The sequence below is a fragment of the Procambarus clarkii genome, chromosome 38, assembly GCF_040958095.1.
Source record: "Procambarus clarkii isolate CNS0578487 chromosome 38, FALCON_Pclarkii_2.0, whole genome shotgun sequence".
Classification (NCBI taxonomy): Eukaryota; Metazoa; Arthropoda; class Malacostraca; order Decapoda; family Cambaridae; genus Procambarus; species Procambarus clarkii.
In genome coordinates, this window is record NC_091187.1 from 25,967,016 (window position 1) to 25,977,517 (window position 10,502).

Genomic DNA, 10,502 nt, shown 5'->3' on the forward strand with positions numbered 1-10,502 from the left:
GTCCTATGCTTACAAAACAAGTCACAACCAAAAGGCTTAACAATCCCTGGCTTACAAAGGGAATACTTAAATCTATTAATAAAAAACATGACCTTGAGAAGAAGTATAGGTTAGGAATTGTCTCCAAAGAATTCTCAAAGAATTACTCATTATTGCTATCTAAGATAACTAGATGAGCCAAAACTAAATACTACGAAGATAAATTTACCCAAATAAAGAGCAACATTAAACAAACTTGGAGAACAATTTCACAAATATTGGGATCAAAGAAGTCTTTAAATAACAAACCGACTCTCCTGTCTAATAACGATGGTCAGCTTTCAGCCTCTGATTCTGCTATTGAGTTCAATAGGTTCTTCTCTTCCATTGGTTCATCCCTTGCTAATGATATTCCATCTTCCAGTACTGACATTAAGGACTATCTTACAGGGAACTATCCCCAGTCTCTGTACCTAAAGCCTATTAATTCCACTGACGTCAATGAGATAATCCTTTCCCTTAAAACCAAGTCTGGTGCCCTTGAGGAGATACCAACTTTAATCTACAAAAAAGCCTCCAGATCTTTAGCCCCTGCTATTGCTTTGCTCTTCAACAAGTCACTTGAACTCCAAACCTTTCCAGATATTCTAAAAAAAGCGAGAGTAACGCCTGTCCACAAATGTGGTGATCTCACAGATGTTAACAACTACAGACCTATATCAATCCTGCCAAACTTGTCAAAAATTTTTGAAAAACTAATCTATAAGCAGCTTTACTCATATCTAGCCAAACTCAATATACTTAGCCCTTGCCAATATGGCTTCAGGCCCAAAAAAAGCACTAACGATGCACTTATTAGTATGCTTAACTCGATTCATACAGCTCTTGATAAAAATGAGTTCCCTGTTGGGTTATTTGTGGACCTGCGTAAAGCTTTCGATACGGTCAACCACCAAAACCTTCTTCTTAAATTACATCATTATGGTGTCAGAGGACTCTCCCTACAATACCTCAAATCCTACCTTACTGACAGGCTCCAATGTGTTTCTGTGAATAATACAATTTCTCCCACCCTACCCATCAACATTGGTGTTCCCCAGGGCAGCATACTTGGCCCTCTCCTCTTTCTCATCTACATTAATGACCTTCCAAATGCCTCCCAACACCTCAAACCAATTCTATTTGCTGACGACACAACCTTCATTTACTCCAGTCCTGATCCCCTTGCTCTAAATGCCACAGTAAATACTGAGCTAAATAAAGTCCATCTGTGGCTAACTGCCAACAAACTCACCCTTAACATTGACAAAACTTTCTATATTCTGTTTGGCAATAAATCCTCTAATCAAATAAATCTCAAAATAAACAATACCCAAATTTGTAACAAATTAGATGGCAAATTCCTTGGCATTCTCATTGACCACAAGCTGAATTTCCAGGGACACATTCTAAACATATCAAAAAAAGTTTCAAAAACTGTGGGCATTCTTTCTAAGATCAGATATTATGTACCACGCCCTGCCCTGGTGACTCTATTACTCCCTTATCTATCCATATCTCAACTATGGTATTTGTGCTTGGGGCTCTACTACCCAAAATCACTTACGTCCTCTAATTACTCAACACAAAGCTGCTATTAGGACAATATCCAATTTTGGCCCCAGACATCACTCGATACCCCTACTCAAATCTCTGAATATGTTAGACATTAAGTCACTGCACATTCTCTCATGTGTATTATACATATATAAAACGCTAAACTATAATGCCAATCCTGATCTCAAAAGCTTCATAGAAGGTTGTAACAGAACCCATGAGCACCACACCAGAAATAAATACAGTTTTGATACTCCTAGAGTACGACTTAATCAAACCAGAAATGCTCTACAAATCAAGGGGCCCAGAATGTGGAATGACCTTCCCAACCATGTTTAAGACTGTACCTCTCTCAACCAGTTTAAGTTAAAAACGAAGCTATACCTAATAAATTCCCTGTAACCTACCTTACCCCTCTGTTGTCAACCCATGTATGTTTTTTTTTTTTTTTTTTTTTCAAATCAACGCTGTTTGAATGTAATTTTCTGTAATAATTTGTAATTGTATTTGTGCTGCTTTTTCAACAATGTTCCCCCTCTTTTACCTCTATTTTTATTTGTACTCAACACATTTTATTCTTTTTACCCATTAGTTTTAAGCTTTAGTCATTAGTGTTTTTTCCTGCCCGAAACGCTTTGCGTAATAGTGGCTTTAGGCATTGTATGTACTAGCTCTATCTATAAAGCCAACAAACTTTGTAAAATCTCTTTATGTATGTACCTTTACCTAAATAAAAATTATTATTATTATTATTATTATAACCAGTTGAAATTCACTCAACTGGATGCTCCCTGGGGGGTGCATCTCTACCAGTACTCAAAATGTACTACGTTCAAGCAGTTAGGTCACTCATCGACTATGCTGCTCCTGCTCTTACATCGCTCAGTGATAACCAATGGGAGAAACTGGAAGTGTCTCAAAATGATGCTCTGAGAACAATGCTGGGAGCACCTATATGGACGCGTAGAGAGAACCTTAGAATGGAAACAGTATTAGAAAACAGGATGAAACAAAGGATAGCCGCCATAATAGGAAAACTTATTGGAACAACCGCCAGACTGTCACTCAAAGACAGCATACAGAGATCCTTTCAGAAAAACCTACAGTATAGAACAAGCTTATGGATGGATAATGTGGTCAAGATTTTAGAGAAAATGGACCATTAAAAACAAAGGGGAAGATAAACCATATCAACACTTTCGACAGCCTCCTCCATGGGAGGAATCGAATCTAAAGGTAATCATTGAAAGATTACCAGTTAAAAAATCAGCATGTGACCTGCAGAGGCTCAAGGACGTAATAGAACAACAAATGGAAACTATCTCTAGACCCACAACAACTCACATCTTCACAGACGGATCAGTTGATCAAGAAAAAGGTTCTGCTGGGGCAGCAGTTTACACTAACAACCATGAAGCTTACTGGAGCATGAATAGTGGATGCTCAACATTGCAAACAGAATTATATTGCCCTGAAGGAGGCAATAAACTATGCAATTGAGAATAATTTACATGATGTCATCATTCATACAGACTCTAAATTTTCGCTCCAAGCATTGTTATCCAGTCAGCACAGAGATAATATACAACTCCTCACAGAAATTCAACATATAGGAAAAGAAGCCCATAATCGAGGGCTGTCAATCAACCTAAATTGGATACCAAGTCACACTAGCATAGATGGTAACGAAAAGGCAGACTCACTAGCAAAACTGCCACTACTCTACCTGTTGCACAGGTTCAAATACCTCCAAGTTTCTCACTGATAAAGGAGGAAATCAAGAAGAAAATATTCTCAACTATCAAAAGTCGCCACAGAGCCAAAGTAGCGGAAGGAAGATCCACTGCGGTATGGTACGAACAAGCCACTGATTACTCCTCTTTCAAGCCTGGAAAAAGATATCCAGAGACATTGCAGTAGCCATACACAGACTCAGACTTGGTTACAAGTGCTGCTGGGAGGTAATGAACCCAATAGTTAAAGAGTGTCACATCTGTGAAACTGAAGCAGAGGCGCCACTATTGCACTACTTACTGGAATGTGAAGCTACTGAAGCCCTGCGCATTAAACTCAACACCGCGACTACATTGATTAGAAGAGCTGTTGAGGAATGGGACTCATTAGTGAGCATTCTGCACCTACATCCGCCACCAAAATAATGTTAATGAAACAAGATTAAAACCAGTGCACTAAAACAAAAGCGATAAATAAGCAGGTAAAAAGGAGAAATCCCCTCCTTAGACTTAGACGCAAATATCACAGGAAAAAGGTTATCATGTATAACCAAACTCAATTACGGGCTCACCATAGCCCGTGCTACATGGACACTTCGTCCTGAGTAGCTAAATCTGAAACAACAAACAACAATTCTCTCATCACAATCGAATTGAGATAGTCCAGGACGGACCGATACGTCGTCGTCCCTTCATTTTCTAGTGTGTGGATTGGTCAATACTCAGCGTGTTCTAGATAGTTCATTTTGCAGCATTCGTGGCTGGTGTCTAGCTGGAAGTAAATATGTCACAGGAAAAATTTTGAGTAACGTCATTGATATTTCTTGCGTTGTTTTAGTAGTTAGTACCTTGTTGAATAAACTGTTATATTGCTATGTTGAACACTGTCTTTTCGTACACCCCACACATTTTACTGAAGTACCATTGTTCTGCTTCGTCACCTAAAATTACTATTGCTATTCATATTGAGACTTCCTTTGAGAATTGGGCTGAATTCATAGCTCCACACAACTTTATAAATAACGTGGGAACCCATTAGTTTATCTCCAGCAAATGACGCTGGTCGATGGTCCAAGTGAAGGGGATTTGAAACTTTTGAGGTCTCGGCGTTTGCTCTCGCCCAGTCCATTGTTCTTCTATGGACTTAGAGTGAGGAATGAGCTGCTTACTACACTTAACGTGTTAGTTAAGCAAGTCCTTCCTCAGGAGACCCATCTAGACTTTCAGTTAAAGTTGACGGATGTAATATTAGAATCTCTCGACAGGAATAAGGATAAAGAAATTAAGTGTTTTCAAATTCCACAAAAATATTCAAAATCACCATAATTTTTTTTCATTTCTATGCTGATGATATAATGATATTCCATTCACCTGGGCTTTAGGAAACTCGAACTGTGGACCACACGAAGCTCTGTCTAACGAGTTATTGAGTAGTCCTCATAAGGAAGGTTCGAGTCTCCTAGAGCCCAGGTGAATGGAATGTCTATTTAAACGGAAGTGTGGATGCAATATATAATTGTACATATGCGTGGTATGCTAACACGCAGAACACTCATAACTCAGTATTAGACTCATGTCAGGACCTAGGTTTATTCATGTCAGCAGAGAAAACAAACTAAATCACTTGGTTGACTAAAATGGTGTCAACCCTGGCAGAATGCAACATTTCGTGAGAAGCAATTGTATGATGAGTCCCAGTTTGGCTTTGTATGAGATTCAAATTCCTTGGCCCTTGAGATCCCAATGTATGATCCAATTGTAATCAGACTTTCTCGTCAGTATAAGGAGAGGCTAGGAGCTCTTAAGGGTCTTGAGGTATTTACTCAAGCAATGGTTGAGTAAAAGGGACTTTTAATACCCTATTAATATCCCCTTTGTTATGTCCATTCATCCACTTGTAAACCTCAGTGAATGCAACTTAAGCTTTGTTAATCTTTCTTCATATGAAAGATTTCTAATTTGGGGAATTAACTTAGTCATCCTACGCTGGACACGTTCAAGTGAATTTACATCCATTCTATAGTACGGCGACCAAAACTGAACTGCATAATCTAAATAGAGCCTAACCAGAGCTACATATAGCTGATACCACACCAGGAGTCTTGTTACTAACGCTTCGATAAATAAATCCCAGTGTCCTATTTGTCATATTACGAACATTCATGCATTGATCCTTTTGTTTTAAATTCTTGCTAATCATAACTCCCAGATCTCTTTCGTAATCCGACTTCGCAATCTCAACACCATCTAGCTCGTATCTTGTATCTCTATCATCATTACCAAGCCTCAGAACTTTACATTTATCAATATTAAACTGCATCTGCTAATCCTTTGACCTTTTCAAAACCCTATTTAGATCAACATGAAGTGATAGTGAGTCTTCTTCCATATTAATTTCCCTACCGATTTTTGTATCATTGGCAAATTTGCAAATGTAGCTACTCAAACCTGAATCTAATTTATTTATATATGTTATAAACAACAGAGGTCCCAGGACAGAGCCTTGAGGCATTTTCCCACTCTGACTTGACTCCATTTATACTCTCTGTTTCCTTTGGTGTAGCCATGCCCAAATCCAGCTTAATATAGCACCCCCAATACCATGAGACTCTATCTTTTTAATCAGTCTTTCATGTGGCACTGTATCAAAAGCTTTACTAAAGTCAAGGTACACAACATCACAATCCTTACCACTATCAACTGCCTCAACAATGCTAGAATAAAAAAGATAACAAATTTGTTAAACATGAACGGCCATTTATAAAACTATGTTGCGACTCAATTATTAATTTATGTTTTTCAAGTTGAAGACGAATTTTATTTGCAATTATCGATTCGAGTAACTTTCCCACAATAGACGTTAGACTAATTGGCCGTTAGACGTTAGACTAAGGTATGGGGAGCCGGTCGGCCGAGCGTACAGCGCTGGACTTGTGATCCTGTGGTCCTGGGTTCGATCCCAGACGCCGGCGAGAAACATTATGCAGAGTTTCTTGCACCCTATGCCCCTGTTATCTAGCAGTAAAATAGGTACCTGGGTGTTAGTCAGCTGTCACGGGCTGCTTCCTGGGGGTGGAGGCCTGGTCGATGACCGGGCCGCGGGGACACTAAAAAGCCCCGAAATCATCTCAAGATAACCTCAAGATAAGATGGCGTCAGAGTTTTAGCGAGCCAGGAGGCAAGAGAATAGTGGACAGAGCCCCGTGAAGGAATGATAGGACGAAGAGGAACACCAAATTTATGACTCTAGGTAGACCATAGAAATATGGAAGAGAAGGGCAGATGACACGGAAACGTTCAATGAGATAGAAGTCAGGAAGACAAAGACTAGAGAGCATTCTTAGTTTGCGGTTGCGGTTAAAGATGCTGAGTGATCACGGAGGAATCAATCAAGCAACACATACTAATCTATAATCACTAAGCAACAACAACAAGGTAGGTTAGGAGACATGACTTCAATAACCTCCTCTCAGTTACTCTATGCTTCTTGCAGCCCTCCCCTGCAATGGCGGTGGCAATGCAATCAAACTAGTAGCCAATCAATGACATCGCAATGACTAATGTGGTTACTGGCAACTCCAGCAACCTTCCTCAATTAAATTCTTACTCTAACACTCCGTCCCTCGGACGATCAACAACCAATGCCTAATTGATTACGTTAATATTAAAGTGACACTTACGTTAACTTAAGCTTGTCTCCCACAGACAAATCAAACTGTACAACAGTAACTAGTAACTTGGAATTACACAAACACTCTACTCGTCAAGCATTCAGTGAGTAATCCACATTAATATGTGTACTCCAGTGTGAGAGGATGGTCTCTCAAGATTATCCCACAGCTGACTTGAATGGCTCATTGCAGTGCACAGTTCACCGATCTCGTGCACAAGCTTTATCTCTGTTAACCCTGCAGAGTAAACTGTCATGTTGGGTATCTCCAGGATGCCCATTTAACCAGGAATGCGTTTATAATACGGAGTCCGCCGTATGTCCAGGCAGGGAGTAGATACAAGGAAGTTAAGCATACTTGCCACAGGGTCAGAGAGTACATAGGAGGTGCCAGGCGTGAGAGAGAGAGAGGGGACGCCAGCGAGGCGACAGATCTGACCTCTGGGGTCAGCCTCAACCGGCGCGATGGAGAATAACAACTGTGACGTGATGTGTTCATGACGTCACCTCTGCTACTGATAATGGAACATTCAATATGATTGGTTCCTGCTCTTTTGGTGAAAAGTCATTGGTCAATTGTAACTCCTTGTGTGTGTCCCACGAGATGCCCTGCATGTTCTTGCAAGGGTATTCAAGTAGTCCACGTAGCTAGTGGACGTGTCATGTTCTGTCTATCAGCCAATAGACTGAACACCGTTCATTCCTTCAATAGACTGAACACCGTTTCATGAGCATTGAAACGCAGGTCCCTCAAACTGCTCGAAAGGAAAAGGGAGAATCGAAGCGAATTTTGGTTGTGGGAGATTCCCAGGTGAGGTATTTAGACAGAACGTTTTGTGCCTGAGATAGGGGGAACAGATTAAGGGTTTGCTATCCGGGAGCTGGAATTGGTGATATTGTTGGAAACATGAATGATATTATGACGGGAAATGGGAACAAACCCATTATTTGTATTAGTGCAGGGGGTAATGATGTTGGGCGAGTTAGGAGTGAGGAACTAATACAGAGATTCAGGACAGCCATTGAATTAGTTAGGAGCAAGGGAGGAATCCCGATCATATGTGGCATTCTTCCAAGAAAGGGAGTACGAAATGAATGGATATCGAGGGCACTTGGTGTCAATTGCCGGCTGGAAAGATATTGCAAATCAAATGCAATATCTTTCATAGACAACTGGGAACACTTCTATGGAAGAAATGGAATGTATGCTCGTGATGGGGTGCATCTATCGAGAGCTGGGGTTGTTGCTGTTGCGAACTAGTTGGAAGAAGTGGTTAGAGGTGTTTGTTTGGGTTTAAACTGTTAGCTGATAGAGATATGGGAATTGATTTGGAGGAAGGAGATAATAAAAGTACGTGTTTGTGGGAGAAAGGAATTGGCAAAATGATCAGGGAAAGAGAAGGGCCTCAAAATAACAATTCACTTAGGGTATATTACACTAACAGTAGAAGTCTAAGAAATAAAATTAACGAATTAAATGCTCTTGTCTGCACAGAAAAAATAGATATTATTGCACTTACCGAAACGTGGATGAATGTAGAAAATAGAGAACTATTAGCTGAATATCAAATAAATGGATTTAAACTATTTCACACAGATAGATATATTAGACGAGAAGGGGGAGTAGCCATATATGTTAGGGACAATTTGAAATGTAGTCTCAAAGAGGGAATCAAAACTGAGCCACACACAGAAACTATTTGGATAGAATTATACGAAAAAGCAAATAATATTATAATAGGAGTTATATATAGGCCACCAAACTTAGACAGAATGGAAGCAAAGCATCTATGGGATGAAATATCTAGGGCATCTAGATCTAACAGTATTTACGTCATGGGTGACTTTAATTTTAGTGGAATAAACTGGTTGAACAAAACAGGGAATAGTGAAGCAGAAGATTTACTAGAATTAATTGACGATTGCTTTCTTACGCAACACATTAAGGACCCAACACGGGAAAATAATATTTTAGATTTAGTGTTAACTAACAGGGAAACACAAATTAATGACATCGAAATAGGGAGTGAGCTAGGGAACAGTGATCACAAAGAAATCAGATTTAGCATAGAATGGAATAGACCTGCAGGAGAAAATTCTGTTAAAGTGCCAGATTTTCGAAAAACTGATTTTAATAGCCTTAGAAATTTTTTGGGTCAAATTGATTGGAAAGTCTTGGGTGGGGGCCGGTCTTGGAGCGAGACATGAACCCAGCGATAGGTGACGTAAATGGGGATTTCGATGTGGATTCAATATATAACTTATTTAAGAATATTCTAAACAAAGCACAGGAACGTAGTATACCATACAAATTGAATAGATCGAATACTAATGACCCAAAGTGGATAACAAAGAATTTGAAGAACCTTATAGGTAAAAAGAGAGCTTGGTACAAAAGGATTAAAAATGGGGAGGTCACATTAGAACAGGAATTCGTACAACTGGTTAGAAATGTTAAAAAAGAGATAAGGAAAGCAAAAAGAAACTATGAAGTTCGCATAGCAGGGCAAGCAAAGACAAATCCTAAAGGGTTTTTTCAGTTATATCGTACTAAGACTAGGGAAAGGATAGGTCCATTAAAAACTGAGACAGGTCAAATAACAGATAGTGATGAAGAGATGAGTAGTATTTTTAATAAATATTTTGTATCTGTATTTACTAAAGAGGAACTTAACAATATGCCTTCAGCCGAACAAGTCTATGTGGGTGGGGACGAGGACAGGTTGACGAGTTTAGCAGTTACCAGGGAGGATGTTCTTAAACAAATAGTAAAACTCAAACCAAACAAATCCCCAGGGCCGGATGAAGTGTTTGCCAGGGTGCTTAAAGAATGCAAAGAGGAGCTTTGTGACCCACTGTCTACCATATTTAATAAATCAATAGAGTCAGGCAGAGTGCCAGAGTTTTGGAAAGTTGCTAATGTGATACCAGTTTTTAAGAAAGGAGATAGATCACTTGCGTCTAACTATCGACCAATTAGCCTAACGTCTATTGTGGGAAAGTTACTCGAATCTATAATAGCAAATAAAATTCGTCTTCATCTTGAAAAACATAAATTAATAATCGAGTCGCAACATGGTTTTATAAATGGCCGTTCATGTTTAACAAATTTGTTACCTTTTTATTCTAGCATTGTTGAGGCAGTTGATAGTGGTAAGGATTGTGATGTTGTGTACCTTGACTTTAGCAAAGCTTTTGATACAGTGCCACATGAAAGACTGATTAAAAAGATAGATCTCACGGTATTGGGGGTGCTATATTCAGCTGGATTAGGGCATGGCTATACTAAAGGAAACAGAGAGTTAGTATAAATGGAGTCAAGTCAGAGTGGGAAAATGTTGTAAGTGGAGTGCCTCAAGGCTCTGTCCAGGGACCTCTGTTGTTTATAATATATATAAATGATTTGGATTCAGGTTTGAGTAGCAACATTTGCAAATTTGCCGATGATACGAAAATCGGTAGGGAAATTAATTCGGAGGAGGACTCACTATCACTTCAAGTTGATCTAGATAGGGTTTTGAAAT